The sequence below is a fragment of the Pinus tabuliformis genome, chromosome 6 (genome assembly GCF_031772625.1).
Source record: "Pinus tabuliformis cultivar Carrire ecotype Pingquan chromosome 6, CPIR1, whole genome shotgun sequence".
Lineage (NCBI taxonomy): Eukaryota > Viridiplantae > Streptophyta > Pinopsida > Pinales > Pinaceae > Pinus > Pinus tabuliformis.
In genome coordinates, this window is record NC_142292.1 from 1,889,186,031 (window position 1) to 1,889,210,774 (window position 24,744).

The 24,744-nt window shown below is 32.2% G+C and overlaps 1 long non-coding RNA gene across 1 annotated transcript; it reads right to left on the reverse strand.

The window, feature by feature from the left end:
• Positions 1–18,921: 18,921 nt before the first annotated feature.
• On the reverse strand, positions 18,922–23,475 carry LOC149266707 (uncharacterized). Its single transcript, XR_016253021.1, has 5 exons — positions 23,249–23,475; positions 22,937–23,003; positions 22,515–22,580; positions 22,091–22,157; positions 18,922–19,793 (listed from the first exon to the last, which is right to left on the reverse strand). It is a non-coding gene; the product is annotated as an uncharacterized LOC149266707 (long non-coding RNA).
• Between the last annotated feature and the right edge of the window lie 1,269 nt (positions 23,476–24,744).

Below are 24,744 nucleotides of genomic sequence, written 5' to 3' on the forward strand. Positions count from 1 at the left end.
TATTGATGTACCCATGTAGTGCCCATATTGTTACTATTGTGCCCCATAGAAGCCCACTATTGTTATTACTGTGCCCTTACATTATTATTGTTATGTCGGCTCTGATTGTGTTATAACCCCTTAGACTCCTATATATAGAAAGGAGGACTTTTCATTTGTATCATCCAAGAATTGTTCATTTATGTAATGTAAAGGAGGTTGCCCCCTCGAAGAGGCTGAATTCTAAGGCGTTGATCTATCTTTTCTATCTTTTCTTGAGTTGGTTTCATAACATCTTCCCCCAACCTCGACGGTGTTACATGTTAACACTAAACCAGTGCCCCATTGTGGTTCAGAACTGTTGTGTAGGCGGAGCAGTAAGGCTTGGTGCTTTTTGTTGGGAGGTACTAGTTTCAAATCCTATGGCCTCCAGTTCAGTTTTTGAACCAATTTTTCATGGCCTATTGGGCTGCCACATGGCGGCCTCAAGTTGGGCCACATGGCAAGCTATGGTTGGCCATCAACCCACCAATGAAACACTACCTTCATACACCAATCAAAAAGTGACACTTGTCACCTTCCAATTTGCCACCTACAAGGAATATTCATTTTTCTGACTAGGATGTATGGATTCCCAGTCGGAATCCCTCTCAACTCCTGCACCAAACTTTCATGTTTGCGAAAATGAACAACTTGCATTTCTAGGAACATACGTTGTTTGTTTCACGTGAAACAAGTTACGTTGAATTCAAGATGACGAATAGTACATGGTCATGCAAGTTCCACACCATTTTGACAAATTTTATTTTTTACCATAATTTTGAGCACCTCATCACACTCCCTACCCACTGTTTGAAATTTGAAATATTTTGCAAGAATGAATCACAGATCATAAATCTATCTAACTTCCTATCAAGCATATTCTTACCAACCCTACGATTTTATCATATAGTTATGAGCTTGGAAAAATCAATATCAACTAGATGATTTGGATATATCATAGGAGCAAAGAAATCAGTAAGATGATCAAGTTGAGTGTTTTTTCTCTGTATTTTCGACACTTCCACTGAAAAATTTAGTCCGAACAATAATTAGATTGGTGTTCTACATAGATTATTTAGACATAAGTCTATTCTATAATACCACCCTATCCACACAAGGGGCATATATATTCACCAAATTAATCTCTGAGCTGAGCTCTTCTAAGAAAGATTCTACCACTAATACACCCTTGCATCCCCAAGTGTTAAGTATCTTCATGGATTTCTTGTTAACTCCTGGTGATAAACCACCAGAGTGTCACCGAGCATCTATGGTAAAAAAATCCCAATCATTTAACATTTCATTTAGGGTATGTACAATGCCCAGACTAGTGCCTAAAGTCTACTACAAGAACATGACATCAAACCTCTCTGCCGAGAGTAGATTTCACAATGCTAGTTTCTTGGAGGCACTAAAAAAGCCTCCATAATTGAACAATAGAGACTTCATTTGGATACAAAGGAAGGGACATTATATGCTCTAATGACCCCATCTAAGGAAAACCAATGACCTGCCACAATGTCTTGATTGGCTTAAACAATAGATTTCAAAATATGTGATTGGCGACCTCTCAGGATTCTAGGAATTTTAGATGGTGAAAGGTGACCCATTCCCTCCCATGTATATGATTAGGGAATACCTTTGTCCATAGGTTTGGCACTAGACCTTAGGTTGTACCTAGAATCCTACATTTGGTGGAGGATGAGTTCCTTGATATAGAAAGAGATGGGCATGGGGAGGGACAACAAGTCATAACCAGTTCAATCAAACATGTGATAACCCCTAGACTCAAATTAGGTACCCTTCCCATATGCAACTAAAAATCAAACTTAGATTTATGAATAAACGAAATAGAGATATGGTGATCGGGTAGAGAGATGGGAATGTAATAAATACCTGATATCATAGGAGTTATCCCAGAAGCTTGTCGGCAAGTCGCATATGCCATATATTCCAAATGAACCAGATCCTTGTCAAAGGAGGTGTTATTCATCATAATATGTATCACAAGGGACCTATGAAGTCTTTTATGTTCCATCACCCCTACCTCCTTCTAGCTAATAGAACCTATATCAACCATCAGACCACCTCCCCCTTGACCTTATTTTTCTTTTAGAACCATAGGGAATTCTTTGTATATGTGCCATAATTTGTGACAATGTTGGCAACGAAATTACAACCCCTCTTAGTCCAATCTCTAGCTATGTCAAAACCCTCTATAATGTAGAGTGCTATTTTCAACTAATCCTTCTCTAGTATCTAGGAATACTAGCACTCATGCAAAAAACACATATTTCATTAAATTTGGAAGTATTTTATTACAAGGCCTTCAAAAACATTCATTCTTTTGTAAATCGCCATATTAACTTGATTCAACATTAAAATGATTTGCAAGTAATTTCAAACCAATTAGAGATCATGAATAGGTCAAACATGGGGTTGTTATGTACAATAGTATCAATACACAATACGAGTGTGAAATCAAACTCTTAGAAGAAATTGATTTAAGCTAAATCATATTAGTATGTCAAACATCCAATACATATATTATAGTTATGGATAACATGCTAGATTCCTTAATGTTTAAATTTTATGTCTGGCAACTCTAACCCCCTTTCCCCCAACCTATGGGGGATTTGTTGATTGAATGATGGTGATTTGAGGATCTTATTGTAAACGACAAGGATAGGTGTCCCTTGCATTGCATTGAGACTAGTCTACTAAAACCTTAGTAAAATGTTCTTGTGCTCAATTTCCTACGGTCCCTTTGTGCCTTTATGAAGCACTAATGAGGCAGTCATCATTCATCTTCATAGCATGCAGGCATCCACTATAAAAGTTATACATTGTTGATATAGGTATTTCAAGAAGGTTAGGTACCATTGATCTATCTCCACTCAAATCCAAGTACATCAAATGAGATTTCTTAAATGGGTATTCAAGTCATTCCATTATGATGGAAAGTGTCACAAGTTGAAGTAAACAAGAAACTTTAGTGGTGACTTCTTGTAAGTAGTGGAGGCAAGGGTTTTCAAATATTAGCACAGTTGATGGTAGTGTGGACATTGATCTCTCCTTGTAAACATTGTCAAAACCGATAATAGTCTCGATGTAAATTTAGTGTCAACCAATTGTATGGAAAATCATGTTTGACCATTACTTTCACTAAGAAGAGAAAATGATAAGCATTTTTAATGGGGGAGAAATAAATGTGAAACATAACTCATGTATTTTAGTTGAAATTTATATAGGTCCCCGTGTTCTTTGATTATTAAATACTTAATGTAAATACAAATAAATTATCATTAAGATATTGTTTTTGAAGATTGAATATGTATTAAAAGGCATTCATCTAACCTGAATAAACCACTTAAAGCTGATTATCAATTAATCCTAAATAGTTTTGTATAAGATAAATCTTTACTTGCATTAATAGCTTTAATTCAAAAATAAATTACATTTATAAACTCATATGAATACATATAACTAAATGAAATTCAATAAATAACTTTTGAGTCTTGTTGGATTCTATGAGATTATTTTAAGTACAAATAGTTTATTTAAGAATTCAAATTTATAAAATGTTAATATTGATGGGAAAAACATGTCATATGGTGTAAAAAGTTTAAAGGCATCCATTTATGGCCCATCTCTTGAATGAGCTTAAATAGTCTACTTAATGCTCATGGTGAATTTATTAATCCATGTTTTATTAGAAAATTCATTTTCTTTACATGGTTTTTTATTCTAGAAATAGAAGTTTCACATTTATATATTCATATTAAACCACATGATAGTTAAATAAAAATCAATTAATGTTTTCTTGACTTATTGACTTATATGACATGATTACATATAGGAATAATTGATTTAATAATGCATAGTTAGAAAAAGTTGTCAATTCAAAATAGAATAAACCAGTTAGAACTCATAAATAATTAATTTTAAATTATTAATTTTGTAAAAAATATATTTTTCACTTACATTGAGATTTTTATTTCAAAAATAAATTCCATTTATACACATTCTAAATATAATTTAATACATACTTGTCTTGTTGGTTTCTATGAGATTATTTCAATTACAAATAATTTATTTAAGAATTGAAATTTACCAAAATCAAATGCCATATGTTGCATAAAGTTTAAGTACACTTATTTATGACCCGTACTTTGAAATAACGTTAACAATCTACTTAACATTCATTACCAATTAATTATTCCATGTGTTGTTAGGAAAAGCATTTCATATTACATGGAGTTTTATTTTATTTTTAAGTGCCACATTTACACACTTAGATTAAACTTCATGATATGAAAATAAAAGTCGATAATGGATTTATATAGACCACCTAAAAATCATTATCAATTAATTATAATTTGTTTTGTAAAATATATATATATTTACTTACATTAAGAGTTACATTTAAAAATTGCATCACATTTATGAACTTCTATCAATGCATATAGCCAAATAGAATTCTTCAAGTCCTATTGGATTCTATGAAATTATTTAAACCACAAATAAACTATTTAGAAATTGAAAATGACAAAATGCTAATATGGATTGGAAAATCAATGTCTTATGGTGCAAAAAGTTTAAATACAATCATTTTTTACCCATCTCTTTAATGAGTCTAGATGGTCCACTTAACACATTGTTAATTAATTATTCCATGTTTTATTAAGAAGAGAATTTTGTTTTTCATAGAGTTTTGTTTCAAAACAATACAATATGAGATTAATACAATCTTAATAGATTATGTGATAGACAAATAAAAGTCAATAAATGGGTTCCTTATTAAATTAAATGAGATGAGATGATTGCATATACAAATAGTTGATTCAAGAATATATGAAAAAAATATGGGTTAAAAATTGAATGCCCTACAATTTAACGAGTAGTATTCACTTATGAGTCATCACCCGTTAGCTTAAATAATCCACTTAATACTTATTATCAAGAAATTAAAAGACTTATTTTCGAAAAAATACATCATAGTATATGGCTATTATAAATCACATCTATACACTCATATTAATGGACATAACTAAGTACAAGTCAATAATATAATTATAGCTCAAGTGATATGATTTCAGTTTATTTAAAATACACATTTACAAAAAAACGACTTTAAATAATGAAATTAGATGCCTTATGATTCAAAAAGTTCAATGACATAATTCATCCATGATAGTATGTAATCAAACCTTAATAATCCACTTATCAATCATTATCATCATATATATGTTTTTTTAAGAAATGCAAAATTATTTACAATATATTTTTATCTAAAAAATTACATATCACGTTTATGCATTCATATTAGTGCATTTTATATGTAAACAATGAATAACTGACTTTGTGCCTTGTTGATTTTCAATATGATATGATTGCAGTTACAACCATTAATTGATTTTAGCATATAAATTTATGAAAACTATCGATTGAGAAATCACATATCTTATGCTTCAAAAAAATTGAATCATTTACCTATGACACATTTATCATTAGCCTTAATAATGAATAATGCATTGTGAATAGTGAATAATGCACATAACATTTATCAAGTAAATTATTATAATTTCTTTAGTAAGAATAGCACCTTTGTTTGCAAGGAGTTCTATTTCAAAACTTATATTTCACATTTATATATGATTATTGATACATATAAGTAAACATAAGTCATTAAAAATAGCATGCCTCAATGGTTCATGTAAGATAATTTGAATGGCAAACAATTCATTTAAGAACACACGAGCGCGTGCACACACATCTTAGAAAAAAATCGATACAACAAAGTCATTGCAAAAACATTTATAAATAATAAGAAATATACATATTAATATAACTGACAATTTCCATATATTTCAAAAATTATAAAATCATACAAATTGATTCAACAAAAACTATGTCCAAAATGTATTGAAAAATTGGAATGTACTTTTCAACAAATTTATAAAAGAAATTATCTCCATGAACTACAATGAAGTACATGTTCTATTGAACATTTGAATGTACTCATGTTTTTGTTTGATAAGATGAAGTCTTAAGAAAGGGGAATAAAACTTGCATAAGCCATGTATCTTACTCTTTTCCTGTATATGATTTTATCAAGATGTGGTTTGATCGATATCTGATGAATTGAGAAGTATACTTTTATGTATCTATTAGCAATACATTTGATTCTTCATAATTATCTCCATATTGGGACCACACATCAATCAACTTTTTCTCATAAAATTGTCTTGCTCTCCCTACTTCCAATTTTGTTTGCAAATGACAATGAGACCTGTCCCATGCAAATTTAAAGTCCTCTGTATCAATATTTGATTTTTCAAGTACTTTTCGAATGTACTTGTCAGTGACATTTAATGTCCATATTTCGACATCATAATTTCTTAAGCAATATTTTAATACCTTTTACTGAAAAGGCCTTAAAAAATAGGACTTATCACCAAACTGCCAATCTGGTTCTCTTTGAATATGAAAATTTTGTTCATCTTTGATGTATGATTGGAAGAATACTCTTCCATTTCAAATATCAACAACATCTTTTGACTTGTAGTAATTCCCATATGCATCTGCATTGTAACCACATGTATGATATTAATATATCTCCACTTCAACACTTCATTGCTTAAGGACATAAAAACTTATCATTTTAAAAATGATGTTAATATTTATTATGAACTATTTCCATTTGTATGCAAACATAATTCTACAATGAGTTCAAAGTATCACAAAATACAAATAGAATTGCCCCATTAAAATGAACAAACAAATAATATGTTTACTTTATACATAGAGCCTAATACCTTTATTTAATTTGTATGGAATAAAAGTCTTATAAGGATGCATTGACCCACCATTTAAATCATTGATTTTAAGACTTGTAACGATTTATTTAATTGCAATTGAAAAATATAATTACAAAGGTCTAGTACAAGTAAACAAACTAATTATATATTAATTTTCACATACAATATAATACAATTTTTAAATTTCAAACCTAATTAATTATATGTAAATTTATAGAGTTTCTACCTTAGTTTTTTTTGGTGCTTCTTATAGTACAAATTGTATGTTTATTGTTGGTGCTACATACAACTTAATATAGTTTTTCAACTTATATGGAATAAAAAGGGTTATAAGAATGCAATGGGTCATCCTTCACATTACTAATTTCTAAGAGGTATAACGATAACTTAAACCACATTTAAAGCAAATAATTGTAATGATCTAATTAAAACAAATAGACCTGTTATCTATTAATTTTACATACAATGTAATCCATTGTAATATATATATATATATATATATATATATATATATATATATATATATATATATATATATATATATATATATATATATATATATATAAATTTGATATGAAAACATTAAATGACTATTCATCTCACCAAAAATCAAAATCAAAATCAAAATATTTTATTTTTAGTAATGAAAAACCAAATCAACAATTCTTTTATTAGTGTTGTGAAATAAAAGTAATAATTCATGATGTTATACATATAATAGCATGATATAAACATTTGTAATCTTAAGGTACTTCTAAATGTAATTGAACATCCTTCAAAGTAGCTCGCACATCCGTAGCCTTGTTGAGTTTACGCAATATTCTCCATAGCTCATTGATCAACCAATTATTCCCTTGATTTGCTCCAATGAATGGAGGGGCAAGAATCACATTTTCTTTTGGATTCTCTTTCACTCTCTCAATTAAACAAACAACTATAATAGTATTGGTTGCATCATATTGGATATGCATTTCCCACACTTTTTTCAATGATTTAGTGTGTATAACTTTCATTGGATTGTCAATGACCTTATGTCCCTTTTGTGGCTTACAGTCTAAAGCAATCCACTTAAACACAAGTTTATCTCGTAATGTTTCTGAAACCAACTTTTTTAAAAATCTTGTTGTGCTTTGTTTCAAAGTTGTCATCCAAATTGCAATGTTAAGAGATTCATTTTTGAAACACATTTCAAAAAATAATTTTGCATGTGGATGAATCCAAAATAATTTTTGCTCTATTGTGTAATCAGCATCAGCTCCCATTTTCTCAATATGCCCTTTGTTTGTTGCTTCATGTCCTTTAGTTCAAAAATAACTAGTTTCTTTTCAGTTATTTTGCCTGCAACACAATGGAAAATAATATAGTCAAACCACTTTATTCATGTTACAAAAATTACTAAAAAAATTGTTGAAATGATACACTTACCTTGAGTGGTTTTTGCACTATTTATAGATGAAACAATAATTTCTTTTATCATCTTGATAAGACTTGGAGTAAACATATTAAACCTTCAATCAAATACCAATTGTACTTCTTATTAAACCTTCAATCAAATACCAATACCAAGAAAAACATTAGTAATGCAACCTTTAAAAGGAAACACACACACACACACACACACACACCTTTAACATTACTTTGATTGTTAATTTTATCCTTTTTATTTGTTCCTATAAAAAAAAAATATACAAAGTTATGGTAGTTACAAGCATTTGAGTTTGAATAATAATAAGATAAATAATAAGACAAGTTATAAGTATCTGATATGACATTATCTTCATATTTGTAGCGTTGCACCTCATCATCATCCTAGTTACCTTTATTTGTTTCCAAATTAAACATATAAAATATTTTGAATTGGTGAAAATGAATAGAATCATTAAATAACAAGGAAAACAAGTGGACAAATTATAAGTACTTGATGTTATATTTTTTTCTTGATTAAAGTTTTGTTTAACTTTCACTTGATCAATGTCTTGGTTCTGTTTGCTTGTCACTATAATAAACATAAAAAAATGTTATAAATTGTGACAATGAACAAAATGCATTAAACAACTATACAAAAAAAGAACCATAAATAATCATCCATAATAATATTTTGGTCTTGATTGTAGTTTTGTGGGACAATACCAGGGTCATTATATGCATTCTCTTTATTTCCAACTATAACCAACATATGAAATGATATGAATCACAATAATTTAGAATAATAATAAAATAAAAAAAGATAGAGTTACAATGATTAATACCCATTTCTATCTCCATCGTTCCATGGTCATTGTCTTGATTAATTTCATTCATCTCATAATTCCCTATAATAGTCATCCAAAAATGTTATGAACATGGAAATTAAATAAATTGAAAAATTATCAAGAGAAAAAACCAAACAAATTATGCACCTGGTATGATAACTTCTTCCTCTCCTCCTCCTCCTATTTCCATCTCCATACTTTTCTCAACAACATAAGCACTATGTTGATTAATTTTTTTCTTCCCACTTTCATCATTCTCTATTTTAGAATCTCTGTCGTTAGTCATTTTAGTAAACACTTTAACAATTAAGAAATATGAAAAAAATAGTATCCAAAGTATTATAAGAAAAAAAAAATGAATTGTAGTACCCGAATTTTCCAAGAAGTTAATGGATACTGGAATTTTTTTTTTCTCCGTAAATCTATGCTAATTTATATTACAAAAATCAAAATTTACATCACAGTTACACCAGGGCTGTGGCCCTGCATTTTCAGCGGGATTGTCTTCATGAAAAACCTTCAAAGTAGCATCATTACAAAAATGATTCAACACAGTAGACTTAGAAGCCGCCACAGTGGATATGTGAGCTGACACGGTGGATTGACAAACCGATAAACTGACACGGTGGACTGACATAGTGGATACAAAGTCCGATATGGACGACACATAGACTGAAATACAAAGAGCACAGTAAATCGACATGGAGCAAAAAGAGTTGCTTTCCTGGCAGCATTGAGCGTGATGACAGTGGAGCTAATCCTCATCGGTCGTCTGGGGCTCCTCCTTCGCCAGACCTTTAAGCTTCTGCAAGACCTCCCCATCCTTCACCTGACCTTTAAGCTTTTGTGAGACCCTCATTTCCGCGCTCAACGCTCTCTGAACCGGAATGCTAGGGCCTGCTTCATCCATTTGAGTGGCTGGGGAGCGCGAGTTGAGGGAGGCTCTCGCATATCGACTGCAGGGACCTGCATATCGACCACCGGCGCGCCCAGATTGTCCTGAGGACCTCTGTGGTTATTGCAGTGTTCCACCATAACTGAAACTATCAGAGTATTGTTTTCCAGCGTACAAGGAATTCGATAACGAACAGCTGGGTGCTCCAGATGCCCACATTCCGGAATTTCTCCCCATCCACGCATAGCTCCGCGAACTACAAGTCTGTTTGAGCTTCTAATGTGCTCATATGCAATTTCTGCAGAGGAGGAGGGCGAATTGACAGGACGCTGGGTGGCAGAGCGGCCCCGAGAACCTCCCCTGCAACTACCCAACCTTGGCCTCTCCCGCGGCATCGTCAGGTCAACCTTCGAACCAGAATCCCTCAGAGAATTTGTGCTCAGAATCTCCTCCACTAACCTCTGCGTGGAATGTTTGCAGGTATGAGTCCAGGCAACCGGGGGAGCGTAAATAACGGGCGCCATATGCCTCGAACCAAGCTGCATAATGAATGCGCATCGAACCAGCCATAAACCCAGCATTGAAGCCGAGTATGCGGAGTCTCCCATCGTATTTATGGCTTCTGCTGCAGGGTGCGTCGTCGCATGTCCAGGCATACGACCGCCCACGTGACTTGCCACCGCCGACACCTGGCTATCCCGCCCGATCTCCACCCGCATCCGGGAAATGGATACCAGATTTGATAGTTGAAAAGATTTGTAATTATTTAACATGATTGTTCTTTGTGGCCATGTTTGCACAACACTTGAAATTCTTCTTCCATATGTACAACAAGCCTTGATTAAATTTTTCTCCGCATAAAGAGAAATAACCACTTTTGCATCACTACATTGTTGGTGTTTTTCCACTAAATCCATCCAGAAATCATAATCTCTCTCATTTTTATCAAATGTGTCTTCAAATGTGTGAGAGTATTTTATAGCCTCCAAAAATTTTAATTCTGAATTATAGAAATGTATAATAAGAACTATATCATAACTATAATTGTTTTGTGACTTATATTCATAAATGCCACTAATCATTTTATAGTTGAACTTGGAGTTCTTTATGGAAATTCTCAAAGACTGACGTACATCATTACAAAACCAAAGTTTTACTAAGAGAATTGTAGTAAAGTCATTCAACTCATTTTTTCGATAAGAAATCGAAAAAATTCAATGTAAAATCCCTTGTGGAATTGTTCTTTTTTCAAAGCAAGTGTATCCAAAACAACAAGGTCAGTATGTAAAATTGGTTGCAACTGACATGGAAAAGAGTGCAAAAATGTTGACAAAAGATGAGGGCCCCCAAAATGACAACCAAATTCAAAATTGTTATCAACTTGTTGAACACTTGTTGATGCATTTATCATTTTGTCAAGAACTCCACATGCTTGCTGAGAAAGGGACTCTATCTTTGTATTACGTGTTCCTTTGACATAAGTAGACCCCTCCACCGTGTTGCAGAAATTGGTAAATATGATATCATTAATTTCATAATGCTCAAGAATGTTGAATGTGGTAAGAGTCATCTCATTCAAGTTTTGATCATGACTTTGACAATATGTAACCATTGCATCCAATATTGTTTTGTTGGTTTTCAATTTAGAACAATAATATTTTAATTTTATGGCATTTGATGATGATTAATTGGAATAAAAAACCAAATGGTTCCATCCAATAAATTATATGTTGTTGAAGCAATTTCTTCCATGGTTAATCCCTGAAGGGCCCGAAGAGTAGCTAATCAAGGTTAGAAAAAGGGCACCCCCAAATAATTTATTATGTTCTTTTAATCGTGAATATAAAGCAAATATCTACTAGGTTTCCTTCTAGCACGAGCATAAGAAAATTTCCAAAAGACATTACATTGTGAATAAATAAAAACAATTGTAGAGACTACAACAACATCATATATACACAAAATTTATCTCTTATAGTCATGTATATTCTTAGTTTGCTTTCGAAAAAATAAAAGCAAAACACAATGAAAGAACATTAACTATGGCGATCATTAGATTTTCTTCTAGATATTCGTCTAGCACAAAGACAAACACATAGCAACTTTGCAAGGTGAAAGAAATATAAATTTGATATAACTACTTCTAACACGAACAAAAGCATATTGCCAACAAGAATCTTGCAAAGCAAAAGAAATATTCGCATCCTAGATTTATTTCTATTACAAACGCATGGATATTGTTAAAAAAAAACATTGTAAGGTGAAAGAAATCTAGCATGTGCTAGAATTATTTTTAGTACGAACACATTCATATTTCCAAGAAAAACATTTCAAAACAAAATAAATATAGCACAAGCTAGATTTCCTTCTACCACAAACACAAACACATTGTCATTAAAAATATTGCAAGGCAAAGGAAATGTAACCCATGCTAGACTATATTCTATCGCATACAAGAAGATTGCCAACAACAACATTGTATTGTAAAGCAAATCTAGTGGATGCTAAATTTCCTTCTAGCAAAAACATAAACACAATGTCAATAAAAACATTGCAATAATAATATTTCCTCGGACATTTGACCTTGCCTTTTAGAGACGATGAGGTTTTAGTCCATGCCTACATAGACTATTGTTACAATATAAAAAATGTTAAACCCTGGAATGATTAGAAGGCCCTTCATATGGAATATGTGGTCTAAGAATGGAATAGTGTACAAAGATTTCCTCCTATAAAAAACACAAGAACGTTGCAAATAACAACATTACAAGGTGAAAAAAATATAATGCATACTATATTTCCTTCTAATGGAAACATAATCACATAACATTGTAGGGTGAGAAAAATTTAGTCTGTGTTACATTTACTTATAACACAAACATATAAATATTTCAAATGACAACATTACACAACAACAAAAAATCTAACACAAGCTAGATTTCCTTTTAACCTAAACAAAAACATGTTAGCATTCACAACATTGCAATGTAAAATAAAATCTAACATGTGTTAGATTTTCTTTTAGCGCAAACTTGAGCACATAGAAACATTGTAGAGTGAGAAGTCTATCAAGTGCTAGATTTATGTCTACCACAAATACAAGCACATTGCCAACAACAACATTGTAGAGTATAAGAATTCTAGATTGTGTTAAATTTTCTTCTAACACAAACACAAGAACATAACAACATTGTAGGACTAAATAAGTTTAATGTGTGCTAGATTAACAACATTGCAATTTAAAATAAAATCTAACATGTGTTAGATTTCCTTTTAGTGCAAACTCGAGCACATAGAAACATTTTTAGAGTGAGAAATCTAGCAAGTGTTAGATTTATGTCTACCACAAATACAAACACGTTGCCAACAAAAACATTGTAGAGTATAAGAAATCTAGCTTGTGTTAAATTTTCTACCAACACAAACACAAGCACATTTAAATTTGAAAGAAATCTAACACATGCTATATTTCCTTCTAACACAAACACAAGAATATAACAACATTTTAGGACTAAATAAGTCTAATGTGTGCTAGATTAACAACATTGCAATGTAAAAGAAAATCTAACATGTGTTAGATTTACTTTTAGTGCAAACTCAAGCACATAGAAACATTGTAGAGTGAGAAATCTAACAAGTGCTAGATTTATGTCTACTACAAATACAAGCACCTTGCCAACAACAACATTGTAGAGTATAAGAAATCTGGTTGTGTTAAATTTTATTCCAACACAAACACAAGCAAAATTAAATTTGAAAGAAATATAACACATGTTATATTTCCTTCTAGCACAAACACAAGAACATAACATTTTAGGACTAATTAAGTCTAATGTGTGCTAGATTAACAACATTGCAATGTAAAAAAAAATATAACATGTGTTAGATTTCCTTTTAGCGCAAACTCAAGCACATAGAAACATTTAAGAATGAGAAATCTAGCAACTGCTAGATTTATGTCTACCACCAATACAAGCACGTTGCCAACAACAACATTGTACATTATAAGAATTCTAAATTGTGTTAAATTTTCTTCCAACACAAACACAAGCACATTTTAATTTGAAAAAAATCTAACACATGCTATATTTCCTTCTAGCACAAACACAACAACATAACAACATTGTAGGACTAAATAAGTCTAATGTGTGCTAGATTAACAACACTGCAATGTAAAAGAAAATCTAACACATGTTAGATTTCCTTTTAGCTCAAAGTCAAGCACATAGAAACATTGTAGATTGAGAATTCTAGCAAGTGCTAGATTTATGTCTACCACAAATACAACACGTTGCCAACAACAACATTGTAGAGTATAAGAAATCTAACTTGTGTTAAATTTTCTTCCAACACAAAAACAAGCACATTTAAATTTGATAAAAATCTAACACATACTATATTTCCTTCTAACACAAACACAAGAACATACCAACATTTTAGGACTAAATAAGTCTAATGTGTGCTAGTTTAACAAGATTGCAATGTAAAAGAAAATCTAACATGTGTTAGATTTCCTTTTAGTGCAAAGTCAAGCACATAGAAACATTGTAGATTGAGAAATCTAGCAAGTGCTAGATTTTTGTCTACCACAAATACAAGCACATTGCCAACAACAACATTGTAGAGTATAAGAAATCTAGCTTGTGTTAAATTTTCTCCCAACACAAACTCAAGCAAATTTAAATTTGAAAGAAATTTAACACGTTATATTTCCTTCTAGCACAAACACAAGAACATAACAACATTTTAGGACTAAATAAGTCTAATGTGTGCTATATTAACAACATTGCAATGTAAAAGAAAATCCAATGTGTTAGATTTCCTTTTAGCGCAAACTCGATCACGCAAAAACATTGTAGAGTGAGAAATCTAGTAAGTGCTAGATTTATGTCTACCACAAATACAAACACGTTGCCAACAACATTGTAGAGTATAAGATATCTAGCGTGTGTTAAATTTTCTTCCAACCCAAACACAAGCACATTTAAATTTGAAATAAATCTAACACATGCTATATTTTCTTCGAGCACAAACACAAGAACATAAGAACATTGTAGGACTAAATAGGTCTAATGTGTGCTAGATTAACAACATTACAATGTAAAATAAAATCTAACATGTGTTAGATTTCTTTTTAGCGCAAACTCGAGCACATAGAAACATTGTAGAGTGAGAAATCTAGCAAGTACTAGATTTATGTCTACCACAAATACATGCACGTTGCCAACAACATTGTAGAGTATAAGAAATCTAGCTTGTGTTAAATTTTCTAACACAAACACAAGCATACTTAAATTTGAAAGAAATCTAACACGTGCTATATTTCCTTCTAGCACAAACACAAGAACACAACAACATTTTAGGACTAAATAAGGCTAAGGTGTGCTAGATTAACAACATTTGAATGTCAAAGAAAATCTAACATGTGTTATATTTCCTTTTAGCACAAACTCAAGCACATAAAAACATTGTAGAGTGAGAAACCTAACAAGTTGTGATGGATTTCTCACACAAAACAATCTCATGCTCACCTCCATATCCCTCCACATGCTCCTTCCCATCTAGGAGATGCATATACATGTTTATAAACCAGATCAAGTAAATTGTCTCTCACTCATGTGAAATCCTGGGTCTTTGTAAGATTTCCCAAACTATGCAAATAGAACAAACTCTAACATTATCATCAGGAAAAAAATTCCCTCTATGCTGACTAAATCTAGAGTTGAGATGGATTTAAAAGAAAAGCTTGCACCTTGAGAAATTTGATCCCTTTGTAGGCTATCTAAATCTAGAGTTAAAATGAATCTAAAATGGTTTAATTATTAATAATTATAATTCTTCTTTTATTTTATTTTATTTTATATTTATGTAATTTGACTAAATTAACAAGTTTAAACAACATTACATAACCTTAGAACATCTCATTCACTTTTGGCTAAAGTCTCCCATGTAATCATTCATGTTGGACTAAAGTCTCTCCATGCAATTATTTAAATTTGTAGATATTTATTTTTATCTTAATCAATAATATTTAATATAAAGTAGAAAACATAAACTTGGAAAAGCCCATAAATATTATAAATATCAAGTGAATTACAATGAAATTTGAACCACTTAAAATCATAATTTTATATTTTATTTTGGAAAATTTTCAAACCATAAAATTGATAATAATAAAAAATTTATTAAATATATGGTTATTTTATTTAATTTTATAAATATTATATACAATAATACATGAAAAATGTAATATAATTTCAAAAATTGTAGCTTATAATTTTAAAATCACTAATAAAAAAATATTAACATACCAAATTCTTTATAATTTTAAAATCACTAATAAAAAAATATAAACATACCAAATTCTTTGTTATTATTAAAATTTGTAAATATTTATTTTCATTTTAATGGATAATATTTAATATATGATGGAAAGTATAAATTTGGAAAGGGCTATTCATATTATAAATATTAAGTGCATTATAATGTAATTTGACCCATTTTAATTTATGATTTTATATTTTTAATTTAAAAATAAAATAAAATTAAAACATATAATTAATTAAATTTCTAATTTTACATTTCTAATTAAAAAAAATTCAAAACATAGACTTGAAAACATATTGAAAAGAGGGTCCTATGCATGGAGTTGGTAGAAATGTTCACTGCAAATGAGATAAGGTGTCCTTGAAATCACATTATACACTTGTCTGATTCATCACTACAATGAGCCAAGGTATACGAATTTTAGGGATACCCAAAGAACAACCAGTAGCTAAAATTCTTTATGCCAACACTATGGAACTAGAGGGAATGGATTCAATGGAGATCAAGACCTTGCGTTGTGTTTTGCTAAGTGGAAGAGGTCCCTATAAATTAAAATTTCCCTAGAGATAGGGACAAGCAACTAATAACAAGCAAAAGCACTAACAATGTATCAAGGAGTTAGGTTCCTCAAGGACACTATGCAAAGGGATGTAGTTATTGTTGAGGACTCCAACATAATCACAAAATTTACTAAGGGAAATACCATTGTACTATGAGGAGCATACAAGGGTATGCTTACATATTACTACTATATTCAATGCTAACCCTAAATTTCATGAATGGTATATGTTGAACTAGTCTTATGATTTATTATCTATGTTGTTTATAATCAAGGTAATAATGAGAACCAACACCTTGCACAAAAAGAACAATTATCATGAAGTATATGGAAAGTGAACCAAATGGTAGCTACCCTCCTAGTGGAATTATGTCTTTCATAGTTGAATATTACCTTATAATTGAGTCAAGTGTAATCACTCAATCAAATGTTGTAAACATACCAATGTCATTTTGGAACTAGATTGGTAAGCCTAAGAATAAATGTTATGTTAATTTATAAATAAGATTCAATACTTGTTGAGTAGCAATGACATGGTACACTAATTAAAACCAATTTAGATCCATCTTAATTCTGAATTTATTAAATGCTGAGAGGGATCAAATTTTTTGGCATGCAAACATTTCTTCAAGTTTTGCACTAAAAAAGAGGTTTTCACTTCAAAAGATTTGACCTCTCTCAATAATTGATAAATGATTTAGGCAATGATTTAAATAGCTAAAATTCACATTGTATTAATATAAAAAGTTATTAAATCATTTATAATTCAACTTTATATTTCTTTTAATTTAAAATATATTGATAAATTATACTTGTTAAATAATTTATAATTAAATATAACATTTATATTAAATTTTAAATCTAATTTTTTTAGATCTAATGATAATTTTGTCTAACTAATATTAATTTCATTATTTTTATTAAATATTAAAATTTAATTATTTTTTAAAAAGTTTACTAAAATCACTACTGAAATTTCAAAACTTTAAAGATATTAACATTTATACACAATTCAATTAAAAAACTCAACCTTATATGACTTAGAAGGCTCTCTTATATATAATTTATTCAATTAAAAATCATTTAATTTAAACAATTTGTAAAATTGTCTATCATTAATACCAATCTAGATCCATTTTAACTTTTTATCTACTCAAAAGGAATTAAACCACCATGGACAATACCATGGGTTCTCATAAACTCAAAGCTCAAAAAATGACTTGACCAAGTCAAATTTACCATAACTACCCAATAAAAATTAATTAAAAAAAATAACTTTTTATTTTAATATAGAATTATTTTTATTTTTATTTCAAATTTACCTTAACTACTCAACAAAAATTGATAAAATAAATAATAATTTAAAATTTTTATTTTAATAATGTTATTTTTATTTTAAGTAACCAAAATTATAATATAATATATCAAACATTTCACCCAAAAATAATGAAAAAAAAATGTAATTAAATTACAACTGCGTGTTGTTCCACACTTGCCATTTCTGCAAGTCTCACGGCAGAAAATCGATTCAATCGAAATAAAAATATTCAAAACCCACCTCTGATGTTTTGATCTTTTGGTTCTTGGCGGCAGATTTATCGATTTTGCAATGGAAACAACTCCTTCCTTCGCACAACCTATTTCAACGTAATCAACTCCTTCCTTGGCACAACCTGTAGTGGTGATATACAACTCAATCGTGAGAGTGCGGCACAGTTCAATCGTAGCGGTGATATATACATATTTAAATGGGGGTGGACGGAGCTTTATTTCCAACTCTAGGGTTTTTCTTCATGAGTCGGCTAGCTGGCATTTTTGGAAATTTGAATTGTATTTCCAGTTATATTATTTTCACAATATGGTTGGAAAATTTAATAAAAATTGTATTTTCGTCATATTGCTGGAAAACTGAATAAAAATTGTATTTTCCCAAATTTAATAAAAACGCCATTATAAAAGTAAAAATTTGAACAATTTAATTAAAAAGCATTTAATTTAAACAATTTGTAGTTCAAGGGCTGCCCTCCAAAGTTCGCCATGCCAAAAGGAAGCAGTCGGATAGTTTATGCCCCTTTTGTCATCGTTTAAAATCCTTAAAGCATCTTTTAAGGGATTGTAGATTTTATAGATCATGCTGGAGGTTGGTGTAGGACTGGCATTTTGTTCTGCTTCATGGGCAGCTTGATTCATGCACACAGCTTCATTGGTATGGTCAACCTACAGCATTTCTTTGAGGAGAGACATTGAACATTGCTATCATCCCATTGTATAGAAGTTACGCTGGCATCACCTCTGATCAAGGCTCACTGTAAAAAGAGCTGTCTACATCAGCAATCAATGGATGTGTCACAACTACTAGTGCTAGTTACACATAATTGGTGGTCTTCCCAGCAAGTCTTAGCAGGCTGCCAATCTAGAGGCCACATTACCCCACAACACGACGTACTTTGCACTGATCATAGAGCAGCTTCCAACTACGAAATGATCATGATCCATATCCATAATAGGCAGACCAGGAAGGAACTCTATGGTCATAACCCAATCTCAAGTTTTAACATACAAAGTGAAGTGGGTATGGTTTAAAGGCAAATGCAACACGTTGATGTATTGGCAAGAACCCATAACTAATCTAAATCCCTCACACAATCACAATGTGATTATTCGGGAGCCCCAGCTCCATTACCAATGTTGACTAACTGAACCGTCTCTAGAATCTAACCTACGAGCCTTGTAATTACAGAAGGATTAAATTCCCGCTAGTATGAAGGAACACTGGCATATGCATCCATTGCTGTTTCCTTCCTAGTTCAAATTTGAAAAACATAAAATTAAAATGACTACAATGCAATACTTGCTGTTGCTTGGCAACCTGCTCTATCAATTTGTTTGCCTGCTTTCTCAGAGCATCCATTGTTTTCCTGTTATCAATCATAAAGAGCCCACATTTCAGAAATCTTTATACAAATCCACATCCATATCCAAGAGCAAAAAATCCTTAAAAAATTGGGAATTTGAGGAACAGTGTGCCTCTCAATAATTCAAAAATATTGTGGATTCAGATATTCACAGATCCACTGTCAAACATGATCAGGTGGGTAAACACAACTAAATGCTGGTTTCAAATCAAGACCTTAATATTAGTCAGACCTTCCGGCTGAGATCCCCCAAGAGCCAATAATGCAATGCAAGCAGCGAAGGGGCTCCGTCAATCATTTAAAATAATTAAATGGATAACTAACATTTATGTTTCGATCACAGCAAATCGATCGCAACAAAAGCCTAAAGGCAATTCACAATCTGCAGGGACATCAAATCCGCTCAGTTCTCTCGGAGCCGAGCGAAGGCCAGAAAGGACATGAACGAATAAAAAGTCATGCAGGAAGTAAATCATTCAAACACATAAGGAATTCAAAAGCTTCGATGCTTCTGTTTCATGATTTCATCCCTCGAACTCCCCTGCCACTACGCAAAACTTGGTATGCCCATAAAGAGCAGATAATCAAGAAGGAAACACTTCAATCACAGACTGGAAATCAGGAATGTTGATTATTTTATAACAACCGAATCCACCTTCTAATAAAATCTTCTTCCATTCTTTCTCTGTTCTTTCCTTCCCACCAGAGCAGTGCGCCACCATTACCAGATCAAATCCACCCAAAATAACCCCAATTGACTCATATGTTGTGTTTAGTTAAGGCTTTTGTTTTTCAAATATTAAAACTGAAAGGCCTTATATTTCATCTCATTATGTACTCGTGCCAAGAGCATATAAAGAATGTATTTCCATTCTTTGTACTGAATAGAAATTAAGATTTTTTCCATGGAAAAAGAAAAGTTTCATGTCGAAAAGTTTAACTAATGAAAACAATAAATTATGTATGGCAACTTCCCACTGAGAGTGCAGTGTGCACTACATAGCTGGGTATTAGAGAGAGAGAAACAATCATATGGCCACTGGCAAATCAACTTACAGACCATAGCTGAGGATTTATAGTATCAGAATTTTTTTATTGGAGTAACCTAAACAATCTTGCTCTAGCATCTTGCAAGTTATACTCAAAATATTTAAAGAAAAAAGAAAATATTAACGAAAAAATTAATTGCAATATTCGAAAGGAGGCCATTCTCATGTCACCCAGTAGACACGATGTAAAGGAAGATAAGCATAGTCACCCGACAGTCATCAACGAGGTAGACTCTGCCTATTCAAGATAGATGTCCTCTGGAATTTGAATATAGCTAACGGGCAAAGAAATATTGAAACTGGCAGGTTCTTAGTCAGTGATGTTCATAATACAAGGGAAAGTCTTGGTGAAAGACAAGGGGCAGAATGCCCATTTTTAACTCGATGGCTCCAAAACTCAATATAACTTCAATTTCATCAGGTAAAGAGACCTGTCAGTCCAGTAGTCAATAAAATGACTGGCAAATACTAAATAGAGATCATTGGTGCAAATTACACTGAATCATACATCCCCTGGATGGCATAGACTCTAATACGAATAGCTCTCCATGCACTTGAGCTAGCCACAGTGCCTTTCTTGGTTATTTAGTGTAGTTTTTATAGTAAACTAAAGAGGATACGTAAAGTTCCTTTGCTTCAATTATTATCCTCAAATCCCACATTTCTTTGAGGAGAGACATTGAACATTGCTATCATCCCATTGTATGGAAGTTACGCTGGCATCACCTCTGATCAAGGCTCACTGTAAAAAGAGCTGTCTACATCAGCAATCAATGGATGTGTCACAACTACTAGTGCTAGTTACACATAATTGGTGGTCTTCCCTGCAAGTCTTAGCAGGCTGCCAATCTAGAGGCCACATTACCCCACAACACGATGTACTTTGCACTGATCATAGAGCAGCTGCCAACTACCAAATGATCATGATCCATATCCATAATAGGCAGACCAGGAAGGAACTCTATGGTCATAACTCAATCTCAAGTTTTAACATACAAAGTGAAGTGGGTATGGTTTAAAGGCAAATGCAACACGTTGATGTATTGGCAAGAACCCAAAACTAATCTAAATCCCTCACACAATCACAATGTGATTATCTGGGAGCCCCAGCTCCATTACCTACGAGCCTTATAATTACAAAAGGATTAAATTCCCGCTAGTATGAAGGAACAGTGTCATATGCATCCATTGCTGCTTCCTTCCTAGTTCAAATTTGAAAAACATAAAATTAAAATGACTACAATGCAATACCTGCTGCTGTTTCGCAACCTGTTCTATCAACTTGTTTGCCTGCTTTCTCAGAGCATCCATTGTTTTCCTGTTATCAATCATAAAGAGCCCACATTTCAGAAATCTCTATACAAATCCACATCCATATCCAAGAGCAAACAATCCTTATAAAATTGGGAATTTGAGGAACAGTGTGCCTCTCAATAATTCAAAAATATTGCGGATTCAGATATTCACAGATCCACGAAACTGGAAGTAAGGTATAGCCTTTTTTTGTAAAAAACAAAGATTAAGGTTTTATAATTATAAAAAAAATATTATTAGGTCAAGCAAGCAAAAATAGATTGTAAAGTAGAGAACCTGCATGAACTTACTCGGCAGGGCTGAGGTTTTTGCATATATGTAAAATAGTAAACATAAAATTAAAATGACTACAATGCAATACCTGCTGCTGTTTCGCAACCTGTTCCATCAACTTGTTTGCCTGCTTTCTCAGAGCATCATTGTTTTCCTGTTATCAATCATAAAGAGCCCACATTTCAGAAATCTCTATACAAATCCACATCCATATCCAAGAGCAAACAATCCTTATAAAATTGGGAATTTGAGGAACAGTGTGCCTCTCAATAATTCAAAAATATTGTGGATTCAGATATTCACAGATCCACGAAACTGGAAGTAAGGTATAGCCTTTTTTGTAAAAAACAAAGATTAAGGTTTTATAGTTATAAGAAAAATATTATTAGGTCAAGCAAGCAAAAATAGATTGTAAAGTAGAGAACCTGCATGAACTTACTTGGCAGGGCTGAGGTTTTTGCATATATGTAAAATAGTAAACATAAAATTAAAATGACTACAATGCAATACCTGCTGCTGTTTCGCAACCTGTTCTATCAACTTGTTTGCCTGCTTTCTCAGAGCATCCATTGTTTTCCTGTTATCAATCATAAAGAGCCCACATTTCAGAAATCTCTATACAAATCCACATCCATATCCAAGAGCAAACAATCCTTATAAAATTGGGAATTTGAGGAACAGTGTGCCTCTCAATAATTCAAAAATATTGTGGATTCAGATATTCACAGATCCACGAAACTGGAAGTAAGGTATAGCCTTTTTTTTGTAAAAAACAAAGATTACGGTTTTATAATTATAAGAATGGGCGCGCAGGGGTTGCACCTCGAACTGCTCTCGGTGATATTACGAATGGGGTCGAATCCTGTAAGGCTCCATCCTCTGCGGTTAAACAGAAGAAGGCGCGGGGAAGAATGCGAAAATAGGTTCTAATCCGAGATGTGAACTAACGGAGGAGGAAAAGCAGAAGGCCAACGCTTGGGCTCGAGAAGGAATCGAGAGGGTTCAGTTTAGTGGTAAAGACATGGAGGTGTTGAAGGCAAAGATCGCAGAAGAAGAGGTCAACAGCCGAGTATTTCGCAGCAAAATCTTTCAATTCTTACTACTGCAGTCTTTAGCGCTCGCACATACTGATTATCATTCACCAACCAACAGAAATGGCGGTCAGAAGGCAACCGCTTGCCATCCTCCAGGACGAAAACGCCGAGATCAACAGAGGCAAAAGCACTGTTAAGAAAAATATTATTAGGTCAAGCAAGCAAGCGACCTTCCTCCCTGGAAGGCGAGGGAAATGAACAAATTTTGATATTTGAAAAACCCTGGAACGCGAGGGAAATGAACGAATTTCGATATTTGAAAAACCCTGGAACGCGAGGGAAATGAACAAAGTTTGATATTTGAAAAAACGGGAGGGAAATGAACGAATTTTGATATTTGAAACGCAGAAATGCCGTGAAACCTTGAATGGAACTTAAATGAAATGATTTTGTGTTTTTCAATTGGAATTAAATCCCATTAAATGAAATGTGAAAGTGTTTTCTTGGGCTTAATAAGGAGGTATTGCTCATGGTAAAGAATTATTAATCATATGACGCTTGTTTGTTTGTTTCTGTGTAGGAAAATTTTTTGGAAGGGATTTTGGTTGATTTTTTAATGTAATCCTGTTACATTAAAGGTGAATTATGGTGACATAAAAATAAGTTGTGTGTGGTTAAAAAGTGTAGTGAAGTTGTAATGTTATAAGATTAATGATTATTTTTAATAAAATGTTTGGTTTAGTAAGGTTAATTAATCTATGGAGATGCTCCAATATTATATAAGAAATTGCAGATAGAACAGAAATCAAATGGAAATAAGGATTTGTCTAGAGAAGATCATATGGAAGAATCCAAGAGGAATTTCCATGGCAGTCTAATCCTAGGGTTTTTTCTGGTGTGAAGATGGGTTTTCACCTGCACTTGGGAGCGATAACAGCGTGAGGGAATGGTCACAACACTAGCCAACAAGAGTCAGTGCACCTGGTTTATATTTATCTGCAGCGGTTTGGCAGCTTATGGTCTTGTGGGTTTTCTCGGTCAACTAGTAAGGGGATCGAACGGTGGAGGTGAACCTTTTGTTCAGTTGGGCCAATGTCTCTTAGAGGGTGTCATGCACAACATCACATAGGGATAGTATAACAGGGTACATGTGAACATCATTTTGTATCGACAAGGAACTTGTGGATTATTCTTCTCATTCTATGGAGGCTTCCCAAATTTGGGTTGAGGGGCCACATCAACACCAAACTGGGGTTTCACCGATGATACACCATGAACCAGAAG